The sequence below is a fragment of the Rattus rattus genome, chromosome 15 (assembly GCF_011064425.1).
Source record: "Rattus rattus isolate New Zealand chromosome 15, Rrattus_CSIRO_v1, whole genome shotgun sequence".
Lineage (NCBI taxonomy): Eukaryota > Metazoa > Chordata > Mammalia > Rodentia > Muridae > Rattus > Rattus rattus.
Genome location: NC_046168.1, coordinates 43,456,167 through 43,471,107, shown reverse-complemented (window position 1 = coordinate 43,471,107; position 14,941 = coordinate 43,456,167).

The window sequence follows — 14,941 nt, the reverse complement described above, 5'->3', positions numbered from 1 at the left end:
AGCATATCACTTAATTTTAAAACCAAGATTACATACACAAGAAACACTCTTTTTTGGGGGGGTCTATTTTTGAGAAGGTGGTAATCCAAACATTATAATGATTGTAAAAGGAAGTTATCACTACACTATACTGATAGACACATTAATAATTAGGAGAGTATACATAATTTTTATTTGGAGCAGTCATTATATGTGTACTTTGTGAAATATTAAGTATTAAAGGCCTAAACCTCAGGACCACTGAATGTATACTGCTCTTTTATTGCGCTGTATTAAAATCGTCAAGACAGGAATATACTTTTTTTTAAAAAATAATAATGTAATTACCTTAGTTTGCTTTCACTGTAGCACTAATAGTTATTTTGTATGTGGTTTCAATACTCAAAACAAATAAATTATACATGCTTTCTCAAAACAAAATTTTGTGAGACCTTGGCCAAAAAATGAAGGTTAGACATTAACCTTTATGATAAGATTTTAATATCCACTATAAGGATACCACATGCAAAAAATTGGATTTTAAAATCTACAACTAACAGCGTATAGGTATTGATCACTCCACGGCTTCTATGTTAGATGGGAGATATGAATGGCTGGTCATTTTATAAGAAGGACGAATGATTTTCAAACAAAATTTCCCAGTGAAGGCAGAAGAATTGCACACTGGAACTAATAGTCTAGATACTAGAATGAGGAAAGGTTTAGTTCTAATAAATATGCTTCTTTTCATCTCACATGCTCTATCAAACAGCATCTTCCCTAAAATATGAAACAATGGCTTCATTCTGCACCAGCAAAAGGCTTGCTCTAGATATCTATATAAATTTTATTAAGTTCAAATTGTGGCAGGGGCCAAAAGCTACCGATTCAAAACTACTTCCAACTGGTTTGAGTAAATTAGCTCTGAGTGCAAAAAAATAATTTTGTTGTAGTTGTTCAATCATTTAGCAAAAGATGTGGTTTCCTTCCAACCCCCACCCCACCAGAATAGTAAAACAGTGGTCCAAGATCATTTACACTTTTCTGCATATTTAATCCAACATCATGTGTCACAGTTTGTATGTATAATAATTTTATCACTAGGGTACTAAAACCAACCCCTCCTCATAAAATATTTATGTGAAAACATGTATACCTCCAGACTTTGAGAGACTTTCTCATGCACATCAGCCTCTTTGATCATTTTTTTCACCAACTTGATATTGATAAGGTAACCATCTTCATAGCTCTGTATAAATCTGAGTGGAAACCCAACTGAGTTACACTCAGAAGGAGAGCAAAGATGTCTTTGGTGCACAGCAGTCTGTCCCTCACAATGAGAAAGTCACATATATATTAAAGGTATAATACAAATTTCAAAGGGAGAACAGTTTGCAAAGTATAGAGGCATCTTAAGTCAAGAACTTACAGGTTTTGGTGAGCTAACACATGCCCACAGCTGTAATTATGGTGGAATGGGTTTTATGAGGCTCTAGGAGACTGTCTTTCCATCTTTGGTTTTTATAGGTTCATCTGTTTGTCTCTTTTATTACAATAATCACTGCCTCATGTCAAGCATATTAGGCTACTATAAATTCCCTTACTGTTTTTCTGAGTGTGTTTTGACTTAGCTGAAAATTTTAAGTATACTTGGAGGAGTATGCTAGAATAAAGCTCCAAAAGTATATCATGAAATATTTTACAGTATTATTCTCACTATGGTGAGATTGGTTAAAAGACTAAGGAGGTATGTCTCTCACACACTCTTTTCGTGACACTATTTTTAGGAAAAAAATTACTGGCCTAAACTTATGTGTGACTTGGTTCCTTCTCAATGAAACTCATTGTTAATGATCAGAACCAAATGGTGAAGCTACTTTATGTGGGTAATTGTCTCCCACCAAAGAGACACAAGAGCAGACTCATAATTAGCAGAATCCCACTGGACTTGCTATCTGTGCTTCTGGCACATTGATAAAGCTGAGATGTGAATCAAGACCCCTCAGGGCCTTTCCCCATAAATTCCTTGTAGAAACTCGGGGTGTCTAAGCAACAGCTCGACTCAGTGAGCCAACCAGAGGCTCGCTCTGATGGCCACACTAGGAACCGTGCTAAAACAGTCTCAGCTCAAGAGTTGCTCTGGTGTATTTACTAATGGCATTTCCTCAGCGGATGCCATGTGTTAAAGAAACTCAGAGGCATTAACCCTGAAAAGTGTGATCCCAGGGAAGGCTGTATCCTCTCTCCTCAGAAGGACCCAGTCATTTTCTCTTCTGCTGTGTTAGCAAAATCTACAGTGCAAAGTTTGGGCATTTTTCTTTTTATTTCTGAAGGCAATTATTTTTCACAGCCACATTAACTTGGGGTTTTCATACCTATCTGTGTGTTTTGGGGAGTGTAGGTAGTTGCAGTAAGTGCACATTTATCAAAGAAGGATGTGTAACCACTTCTACTCAGTAGTAATTCACTGAAATGAGTTGTCAATCTGCTCTCCACCTATGAATAAGGATGAAGGAATCCAGATGGGGATCAGAGAAAGGTCCTTTTGAATAGACTAACTTTGATAGAACATTTTTCTATTAAAGAAAAAAAATCAGGTTTTCTTCTTGCCTGATCTTGGCTTGTTCTTTGAACAGGATCTGGATTCCTTGATGGATATCTGATTTAGGCACATGACATCAGGTAAGTCAGGCTTAGTAATTTATATTTTTACTCCCTAAATTGTCAGCAGACATTTCTATTTTGACCTGAATTAACCAGACCTTTCTTCTTTGAGTGGTATTTCCTATTTTCCTTCAAACTTGGTAGTTTGTCATAGTGTCATAGCTGAAAAAAAATTACTAGTAGAACATTTTTCCTTTCATTCCAGCCGAATAAGTTCAGTACAAGAAAAATTAAAGCCAAGCAAGTTCTGATCCCACAGTTAATGCCAAGCCCCCAATGACAATGGCCTTTGTGAAATACTTCTGTGAAATTTAACATCCTAATATCTACTTTTGTGTAGCATTTGTTCCTCCTCTCTTGACTACAAGAAAGCTGAATTTACTTTAAGTACAGTTTTGTGTCATTCTCAAACATTTTGGAGTCTCCCTTTGGAGTTGGAGATTACATCAATTCCTCAAGTATTTCTGATGGATGGCCAAGGGAAGAAGCAATCAATAACAAGGAAATTCTAACTAGACACACAATATGACAACCAACATAGAGGACAGCTAGGTTTGTTATCTTGCTTCCAAAACACTTCCCTCTTGTGTTTGCACTCATATTCCTTATAGGATCAGAGTGGACTACAGAAATACTGTTGCTAGTAGGGGGCCTTTTTAATTTTCTAACATCACTATGTTAAAAATAGCTATTTAACATAACAATCTTAATTTTAATGCAACAAATTAGTTTTCAATAATTTAAGTGAGCATATCTTATCACCCTCATCACTGATGAAGTATACTTATTTGTAAATTGATATAGCAATATCCGTGGCTATACTTTTACACACACACACACACACTCTCTCTCTCTCTCTCTCTCTCTCTCTCTCTCTCTCTCTCTCTCTCTCTCTCTCAAACTACAGGGCCTTTCTTAATGGAGTATTCTATTTTTATACCCCCTTAATTGTCATTGGGTGTTTTTACATTGAGAGTTAAGATGCCATCTGTAGAGCTTACTTGATTTGTTTCTGTCAAAACTGAAAAAGCCACAGAGCTTACAGTGGGTCATCATATGTTTAAAGTCAGGCCCTATGTCCAAACAAAAGCACCTAACCTTAAGGACAAATGTCAGTGCCACCCAGGCTCAAACTGGAGTGGAAAATTTCCCAGTACCAAAACTTCTGCTAATGTCAGACACAAAGAATTTTTCTTATTTAGATGAGTGTTCATATTATTGGATTCTATTTTTTGTAAAACATAGATTTTTTCCCCCATAGAAATTCAATAAATAAAGGACAACCACTGAATCAAGGAAGCAGAACTCCAGTTTTTAACCTTCTAGTTGGGGCTATGCCCTACCAATGTTAAATTGTACTGCAATTGGTCTTCCAGGAAGCATAGGGCGAAATGACCCCATGGCAGGTCCAGGGTAGACTGTCTTGCTGGTCATTGGTGGCCTCTGTGTGTCATTGAATGAGGCTGGAGCTATAGCTGAATCCATAGCTGCTGGACCGTGACAACGGTGGCTGAGCCTCTTCACTCTGTTCTGGAGCATAGCTGGGAAATGTCTGTGCCCTGGACATCTTTGATGAACCAAACCCATGACCTGAAGAAGAAGAAAGGACAGCTGTACTAAGAAATACACTCAGAGGAAACAAAAGTACATCTTAGTAAAGAGAGCAAATAGATCTAACAAAAGACTTCAAACCCTGAAAACAAAACTTGTAAGGAAGTGGGCAAGAATCTATACTTTGGTATCCTGATTCTTCCTTTACCCAACTGGGAACTGAACCCAGGGCCAACCACACAATAGTCAAATCTCCTCTCCTTTTACTTTTTAATTTGAGATTGAATCTCAGTAAGCTATCAAGGCAGATGTTGAACTGTCTGATTCTTCTCCCGCAGCTTCTCAGTTAGCTTTGATTACTGTCCGAACACCACATCAGGCCTGATATCTTGATCATTTATGATGTAAAAATATATTCAGACATCAGTAATTTCCCCATATGTATCTTTCCTAGAATTCTGGATAACTATAGAGCTGGGCTAATTTTTAGGACTCTCAACTTTCCTGTCTTTAACCTTTAAAATAAAGGCAGGAAATACTTTCCCTGGAAAACTATTTCTTCTGGAAAGCGTAATTTCTTTCTTTTCTGTTACACTCACTTTCTGCAACTGAAAGATAATGAAATACTTTATTTAGAGCATCTGTGAAAGGCAAACTGAATTTTACCCTGGTCAATAATAGCTATTTATCAAAGAAGGTTTTACAATAGGTTAGGGGTTCTGGTTTCCCCAGGAACTTTGTGAGTTCTCCCATAACTGATTGCATATACAGGTTCACCAAGGTGATATGCCTCAATGGTCACTAAAATGCTTTAAGAGTTGAATATTATAGCTAAGATCAAAAACTTTAGCGACAGCAGATGCTGGCGAGGATGTGGAGAAAGAGGAACACTCCTCCATTGTTGGTGGGATTGCAGACTGGTACAACCATTCTGGAAATCAGTCTGGAGGTTCCTCAGAAAATTGGACATTGAACTACCTGAGGACCCAGCTATACCTCTCTTGAGCATATACCCAATAGATGCTCCAACATATAACAATAACAAATGCTCCACTATGTTCATAGCAGCCTTATTTATAATAGCCAGAAGCTGGAAAGAACCCAGATGCCCTTCAACAGAGGAATGGATACAGAAAATGTGGTACATCTACACAATGGAATACTACTCAGCTATCAAAAAACAATGACTTTATGAAATTTATAGGCAAATGGGTGGAACTGGAAAATATCATCCTGAGTGAGGTAACCCAATCACAGAAAAACACACATGGTATGCATTCATTGATAAGTGGATATTAGCCCAAATGCTTGAATTACCTTAAATGCACAGAACACATGAAACTCAAGAAGGATGATCAAAATGTGGATGCTTCACTCCTTCTTTAAAAGGGGAACAAGAATACCCTTGGTAAGGGATAGGGAGGCAAAGTTTAGAACAGAAACTGAAGGAACACCCATTCAGAGCCTGCCCCACATGTGGCCCATACATATACAGCCACCAAACTAGATAAGATGGATGAAGCAAAGAAGTGCAGGCTGACAGAAACCGGATATTGATCTCTCCTGAGAGACACAGCCAGAATGTGGCAAATACATAGGCGAATGCCACCAGCAAACCACTGAAGTGAGAATGGGACCCCCATTTAAGGAATCAGAGAAAGAACTGAAAGAGCTTGAAGGGGCTTGAGACCCCATATGCACAACAATGCCAACCAACCAGAGCTTCCAGGGACTAAGCCACTACCCAAAGACTATACATGGACTGACCCTGGGCTCCAACTGCACAGGTAGCAATGAATATCCTAGTAAGGGCACCAGTGGAAGGGGAAGTCCTTGGTCCTGCCAAGACTGAACCTCCAGTGAACAGGATTGTTGTGGGGAGGGCGGTAATGGGGGGAGGATGGGGAGGGGAACACCATACAGAAGAGGAGGGGGAGGGGCTGGGGGATGTTGGCCTGGAAACCGGGAAAGGGAATAACAATTGAAATGTAAATAAGAAATACCCAATTTAATAAAGATGGAGAAAAAAAAGAGTTGAATATTATATAAAATATATCCCAAGAAAATTCTTCCCACGATTTTGACTGCTTAACTGATACCTTGTGATACAAAACTGTCTATTGCAAACCAAAGCACAGTGATGGCTTAAAATTTCTCAGGATGTTTATAATGTGTAGAAAGAAGTGTACATATTAAGGCTTTAGAAAGACTTTGCAGTAATTGTCTCACATGTTTTTATAACCAGTGATTATTCTTTGTGCTTGAGAATGGTTTGTACCTAGTGGAAAGGCTTAGAGAGACAGAAGAAAAATAGATACTATGCACTTTCCCTTAAGAGTTTATATTGTTATCAAGGGATGAAATAAATTTAATTTGATCTGTGTTTTAGCTGATCTCTTGGGTGTGAAATACGGAGAACACTATCTGCTAACACAGAAACATGGGACTTCCACTGTCATACCTATCAGTGGCCCTGTCCTTTTCAATGTCATAGGCTCAAAGCCAGTTTCATTGCCACAGGCTTGATGACTCCAAAAATATCCTTGCAGTGTGGAAAGCTTGAGATCCAGGGAGAAAACCCACAGGAATTGTGTAATTAAAGGCTTATTAAAAGTGGAAGAACTGCTTAAATTTTAAAAAAAAATGTAAGAAACAAATCTTGCTTTCTAGCAAGAAATGGTTTTAACTTTGTTGTTGACCTGATTCTCTTGATGACCAGGGATGGGAGAAGACTATTGACTATTGCTGCAAATCTCGGAGGAGGAAGAGTGTGGGACATCCTTTCTGTCCTTCTCAGGTACATTTGAGCTTTTTTAATTCTTTTTGCTTCTGTAGTTCCTTCCTATGACTGAATTTGTGCTGTTGTGTGATACACAAAGTTAATATACATTAATAGTTATTAAAATAGTCTGGAAGTTAAATGTGGACCTGAAAAGTCCTTTACTCCCATTTTCCCCACTTAGTGTCTTTGTGCTTTGGAAGAGGCATGTCATTACTCTTGTGTTGTTGTAAAAATATAAAAAATAAAAAGAAGTATTGGTTGTCTTTTATCCTGCTTGGTCTGGTACCGCAGTGCCCCAAGATATCTGCTAGGTATCTTGGCAGAAAAACATCCCCACTCCTCGGTGGCCCAGTTTCTCCTGCTGCCTCACACTTTCCTACACTCAAACCGTCACATAAAAGAACACACAACACAATAACCTTTGACCCAATTGGTAAGATATAATTGCCCACTTAAACATACAAAGCCCGATACCATTCATCCCTTAAGAACATTAATAATAACCTGTAAATACACAGAGCAGAATCTTTACATCAGCCTCCATTGTCCTGCCATGGCTTCTCTGCCTCTCCTCTCCTCTTTGTTCTAGTCTCCTCCTCTTCCTTCAAACTTCTCTCCCACCCATCTTTCCTTCTCCTCCAATGACAGGCTTCCTTCTATCCTGTACCTGCCCCTCACCTGTATTTTACAAATTCAATGGAAGCCGGTTCTGGTGAAGTCACCTGATTCCTGAGTATGTGACTAGGCAACTGTCCTTGGGACAGTGGAATTAGCATCAAAATACAGATAACTTCAGGGCAAAGGGCAACACTCTTGCTCTTGTGCATCTGGCTTTCTCACTTCCCATTAGCTACCTTAGCTTTTCCTAGTGGTCTATATGCAGTCTCTACACTAAATTATTTTAAATTTTCTGCTCTTTCATGAGGACTCTGATCATATAAAAAGGAAACATGAAAATGAAGCAGAGAAACAGGAAAAGGAGGGAGCAGTAAGAGACTTGGGGGCCAATAATGGCAATGCTAAGGCGATATTAAAGAGGGGCTTTGAAAAGGGTAAGAAGTTAAAGGAGTACATAGAAATTAAAGGAATGTTAAAAATCAGAATCTCAGAAGTGGAAACACCAGGTATACACATGCTGCTTCTGGTATTTTCTTTTTCTTTTTCTTTTTTTATAGTTAACTTTAAGGGATATTACTTTGCTATGAGATTTTTGGATTATTGATCTGAAATCAGATGGTGATAACAGAGTTACTCAGCTTGTATTTTGGCTTTATTTTGCATGTATTGTGGTTTTAAATGTTAAGTCAGTGAGTTAGTCTACAAATGTTGTCATTCAATTGAAGGTTGTGATTCCATGGTAGCCTCCACGGGTTTCACTGTCCCAGAGAGAAGATCACACTGTCTGCTGGCTGTATGTGCACTAAACTCAACAACACATAGGAAGAACCTGAGACAGCAGTGTGTACTGAATGTTAGCTAGAGCAGTTAGTGAAGGCCTGTAAGGAGGCAGCATCTTGGCATGACAGTGATGGTGAAAACTATTGATGTGCGTATGTGTAGTGTGTGTGTGTGTGTGTGTGTGTGTGTGTGTATCTATCTGTGTATGTTTTCTGTCTATCTTACCATTGCATAGTGAGAATTCATGATTCTTTTAACAAGAAACATTGTGTTTCTTAACAATACCAGCTGGAAGTATTAAGAACTTGCTCTTATGGCTAGAGAGATGCTCTGTAGTTAACGTTGTGCACTGCTTTTCCAAGGGACCCCAGAGTTCATGCCAAGGAACTTAATAACTATCTCTAATTTCAGTTCCAAAGGACCTGGTGAAGTCCTTCAGGCCTCCATTGGCAACAACGCTCATGTGCACCCCCACACTACACATATACATGTAATTAAAAATTAAGTTTTCTTCAAAAATACACTTTTAGTTTTGATTTTATGCAACTGCTAATAAAATATAAAAACATCTGAAGAGAAAGGTGAGACATATTTAATTCATATTATTTGTTACCTGAAAGTGAAGACTTAAGTTGAAAATTAATGAAGATTTTTCTTTTGAACATAGTTTTTTTTTTTAATTCTATAATATTGGGCATAAAAGAGAAGATAATGCAATGTTAAAGGCAGTTTTCAATTTTCTTGTTATGAGTTCTAGGAACAGAACTTGAGTCTCCTGGAAGATAATACAAAGAACATTTATCAGTCTTCTACTCAAAAAGTCTTCAGGAAAGAGTCTTAGAAATGGGAACTCTTACTTTATAGTTCTGATCAGCTGCCCTGAGAAATATAGTCAGGCAAGGACAGCAAACTACAAACAGCAAGTGAATGGTTTGCTCTACCTTTGTTGAGTAGAACCAGAGGACAAGTGGGTGATAAACCCATATATATCATTTCAGCACCCCCACTGTGTGAACAGTGAATCTCATTGTGCATTTCACCACTACAACGAGCTTCAGAAACAAATTGGACTTTGCTGTACTTTTGTGGTCTCATCATCCCATGTTGGGGGATCATATTCTCTGTATGTAGAGTGGAAATTAAACAAATCAACACATAAAGTTGTTAGCAAAAATCTGTAGATGTGTGCTTAATTTCTTTTCTGAGCAGAGTGGGCTCTCAAGCTTATCATTCCCTGCTCAGCACCTGATTTCTCCTACCATCCTAAAGGACTGCCTCTCTCCACGACGATTTGAATGTTATTCTTTTTCAAGGTCATCAGTATATTTTTTCACCTCCTCTGTGAATCATTTTTGGTTTAATTGGAAATTAATTTATGACTTTGCTTTACTTCAACTATTTATTTATTTCAGACAGTTAATAAATTATGCTGTTTAATGCAAATCCAGAAAATAAAATACCTCAATCAGGACTGAATATGTGAAGGCTGTTTGATCAAGAAAACAATAAATGTGAACAAAGGGAGAAAAATAATTAAGCCCCTTTCAGCATTCACTGGAGCCATGCCCTTAGGCAGTGTTGATGAAAGCATGAAACAACAAAAATAAACTGTGAGGCTTAAATTAAAACACTCAGTGGAATAGACTCGTTCATCCTCCTGACAAGGAGTCTAGTGAAATGCTCTGTCCATTTTTCTCCACTTGGCCATATAGACAGATATGGCAAGTACACACACAGAGCATCTGCACAATGCTATAAATTAAAACAGCAAATATGTTAACAGCAATAAGTCTGTTTAAAAAGCCATCTTAAATTTTGTATTTATATTCTGCTGTAGTCATGTCTGCTTCAGTAGAAATGATACTTTGCTCAAGTGTTCCATATGTTCCTACAGTGTTGATGACCATCCTTACCCAGTGGGTTCAAGAACCCTCTGACGTGGTAATTGTATGTGTGTCTACTGAACCTAAGCTTCAGATTTTCACTCTGAAAGGAAGATAATTATGCTAGGTGTAGAGTCACTTAGTGCATTTGTTTATTCTAACAAAATTATTCAAGGAACTGAAGAACAGCACATAACAATAAAGACACAATGAATGCTTACTTTAAAGGGAAACTTCCCTGCTGGATCCCAAAGTGCCCAAACTCTATGAACTGGAAAAAATGCAAATGTAGTTGAAAACAGCAGCCAGGCTGGAGTGCTAGAGCAAGGATTCTTACACAGAGAAGGCAAGAGGAAGAGGGAACAAGAACACAGACACAATATCCTCTTCTCTCAGTAATTAAGAGTGTGTTAGCATTTATTGCAGAACTCCCTCAACCTGATTGGCATCATCTGGTTTTCTACTCTTACTAACTAATTTTATTTTCAATATAGATTCTAAAGGAATCCCATAAAAGCCAGACAGATTTCCCCTAACAAAACTCTTGGACAATAGCTAGTGAGAGGATATTGCCCTAAGGAAGGCATTTAATAGTCATTGCTTAAACAATTTGTCAGACTCTGGAGGAACTGAAAAGGTGTGGTTCCTTTAAATACTAAAACAAAAGTTAATATTACAATAAGTTAAGTGAGGGAGTTTCCTGATGAGGAAGAAAACATGTGGAATAAAAGCATTAATAAAAGTTTAGGCTGAATAGTTAGGAGAGATACCTTCTAGGTACCTTCTAGGTGCTAGCTGCAAGAAGAGTGGGCAGGCTGTACCCATGCACTGGATAGGAAAGGAGATAGTAGAAAAATGGGTGTTACAGAGTTAGGTTGGTTGAGTGAACTCACCACAGTGTCTTGTTGGCAGAGGAGGAATTTTGCGGTGTTTAATACTTGAATGCTAATCTTAAATGTAGATGAAATTTGAAACCACACTAGATTTAGACAGCCACAGCTCTACTACATCTCAATAATTATCCATTGGGGATTAATTACGCATTGAAATGCCAACATGAATTGCCAAGTTTTTCCCCTACAAAATGTATTTGAATTTTATTCAATTTTTAATAGTTGAAATTTAAACTGGCATTCTAAGTGAGCTTCTGAGTTTCTCCTGGAGATTCAAGGGTAGAGCTTTATGACCTTGAGAAAACTTTGGGGTTTATCAAGGTTCAGGTTCAACATATTTGATCCATTGGGGAAAATGATAATTGGTCTAATTTACATAAAGAATGATTAAAAAGAATATATAAGCCTCTGCTCATTGAGTACAAATTTCATGACAATCTTATACCAATTACAGAAGAAATGCTGTCCTTAATAAAATCTTCCTATCAGCTTGAGAAGAGAAGATCATGAATAATGTGTTATCTTGACATGATTGATAAACCTCCAGATGCTGGTAAAATAATTATTTCCCAGTATATCCTTGGAGGTGCTTTAAGATAGTCAGTAGGTTAAATAAATAAGATCTCCCATCAACATGGGCAGACCTTATCCAGTTCATCTGTATAAAGCAAAGGGAATGATGAAAATAATTTCTCTTTCTAAGCTGAGGTACCTATCTTTTCTGGTTTTGGATATAGAATTCTTGATTCTCAGATTTTTGAAGATATATGTTACTGGTTTCTCTGGGGTTCCAACTTACAGATCCCAGGTTAAGGGATTTCCCTCTTTTAATCAAACAACCAAATTCTTAATAAATCTGTGCAGAGTGAGGTAGATCCAAGTCCAAGGCCAGCTTGGTCTATAGTGTGACTTCAAGGGTACCCAAGGTTACACAATGAAACCATGTCTCAGAGAACCAAAATCAACCAACCAACCAACCAACTACACAAAACACTCTTAGGCATCTTGGGACATGAGCTTTTTTACCTAAAGTATCACTAATTTACACCCTTCCTTTTAGGGTAGGAAAGTACTTTTCTAAAGTTCAAGTATGAGAAATTACATACACCTCAATGATGTTTCCAGTTTTTCTTTTAAATATTTAAATGTTTGTGTTATGTGAGTATCCCAAGTGTGTAAGAGTGTTATGGAGGAAGAGAAGATATTAGATCCCCTGAGGTTGGAGTTAAAGGTCCTTATGAGTCACTTAGCTTGTGTGCTAGGAACTGACCTCATGGCCCTTGGAAGAAAAGCAAGTGCTTATAACTGCCGAACTATTTCTGTAGCTCCATCATTGATGTTTTCTTAATTTTCTTTTGTCACAAAAAGTTCCTAAAGCTAGATTTAAAAAACAAAAACAAAAACAGTCAGGTCTGTTTTTAAGTTTCCTAGGTTTTTGACAGGAGTGTGGCCCTCCCAGAGTCTGACCAATACAGATGAGGATGCTCATAGCCAACCATTAGACTGAGCATGGTGACCCCAATGGAAGAGTTAAGGAAAGGACTGAAGGAGTTGAAGGGGATTGCAACACCATAAGAAGAACAACAATATCAACTAACTGGGCATCCCCCACCAAAGAACTTGTAGGGACTAAACCACCTACCGGAGTACACATGAAGGAACCCATGGCTCCAGCAGCATATGTAGCAGAGGACTGCCTTATCTGGCATCAATGGGAGGGAAAGCCCTTGGTCATGTGGAGGCTCAATGCCTCAGCATAGGGGGATGCTAGGCAGTGATGAGGGAGTGGGTGGGTAGGTGTGGAACACCCTCATAGAGACAGGGGGAAGGGAGATGCAATAGGAAGTTTGTGGAGGGGAAACCAGAAGGGGAACAGCATTTGAAATGTAAATAAATAAAATAACCAGTAAAAATCTTCTCTTTACAAGAATATTAAAGTATTTCCTTTACCTTTTTCCCCAATATTTGTATAAATTCGTTTTCTCTCTTTATCTCTTGAACTTAAGAGATTTACCTTGGTTAATGCTGTACATTAAATGTCTTATCATGTAGTGTTCAGTGACTTGAGCTTGAAGGACTACTTGGTTTGAGTGTGCCTAATGTTTCCTAACTACCCAATCCTTCAAGTTTCTCAGAATTGTCTTCATAATAGTTTCTTAAATAGAATATGTAGTAAGCTAACATGCTGTGCAGTCTAATAGCTAATTACCATATGCTAATACACAAAGAGCAGAGTCAATACACATATTGGCTCTTGTTTTTTAAAACCTGTTAAGTAGGCCTGCGCCGAGAGCTGGAAGACAGTCTCCAGGAGCACCACCAAAGCTGAGAGCAGAGGTAAAATCCAGTTTTCTGCTACTAAGTGACTTGCCTGGTGGATTCAGGATACACAGAGGCAGAAGTCCTCTGGGTCAGGGCACTTCCTGTTCCTGGCTCTGCCCGGAAGTGAACTGACACCATCCCACAGTTCCCTGCACCCAAATCCCATGGGTAAGAGAGCAGACCACCCAGGAGTACAGACATCCAGAGGCCTCAGGGCAGATTGCCACCTCTGCACACCTCGGCCTACATCACTGGTCCACGGGGAAACTGCACAGTGCCTCTGGACAGAGGGATATAGGAACAGACAGCCACCGGTACCCACGATTCTAGTCTGTGCCCAGGACCGCGAACCGATCCGGTCAAACAGCTCCATGCACCAATCCCATGGGAGAGAGAGCTGGAACCTCAGAAGTGTGGGTACTCCTGAGAAGTCAGAGGAGAATACCCTCTGTCCACAGTCCAGACCCAAGAGGGAATCACTTAGTGCCAACTGTGCCTGCTAGGTGCAAGGACCTACATGAGCAATCAGGGGCAGGACCCTTTGATTCCTGCGGTTGCCTACAGCAGGAAGCCAGTCTCCAGGCATGCCACCACAGCTGACAGCAGAGCACCTGTTCTCAGGAAAGGCTGAAAGAAAACAGGAAAACAGTTCTACAGTAGTGCTGACACAGAGACCTACAGCAGGGCCAAGTCACTCCCAGAAACCGTAAGACAAGCAAACACCAGAGATAACCAAATGGCTAGAGGCAAGTGCAGGAACCTAATCAACAGAAACCAAGACTACTTGGCATCATCAGAGCCCTGTTCTCCCACCAAAGAAGATACTGGATATCTAAACACACCAGAAAAGCAAGGTTTAGATTTGAAATCACATTATTTGATAATGATGGAGGACTTTAAGGAAGAAATAAAGAACGCCCTTAGAGAAATGCAGGAAAGCACAAGTAAACAAGTAGAAGCCCTTAGAGAGGAAACACAAAAATCACTGAAAGAATTACAGGAAAACACAACCAAACAGGTGAAGGAACTGAAAATGGAAATAGAAACAATAAAGAAAGCACAAAGGGAGAAAACCCTGGTTATAGAAAACTAAAGGTAGACACAAGGAGCCGTAGACACAGGCATCACCAACAGAATACAAGATATAGAAGAGACAATCTCAGGGGTAGATATACCATAGAAAACATGGACACAACTGTCAAAGATAATGTAAAATGCAAAAAGCTCCTAGCCCAAAACATACAGGAAATCCAGGACACAATGAGAAGATCAAACCTAAGGATAATAAGTATAGAAGAAAGTGAAGACTCCCAACATAAGGGGCCAGTAAATATATTCAACAAAATTATAGAATAAAACTTCCCTAACCAAAAGGAAGAGATGCCCGTAAATATACAAGAAGCCTAAAGAACTCCAAATAGATTGGACCAGATGAGAAATTCCTCCCATCACATAAGAGTTAAAATACC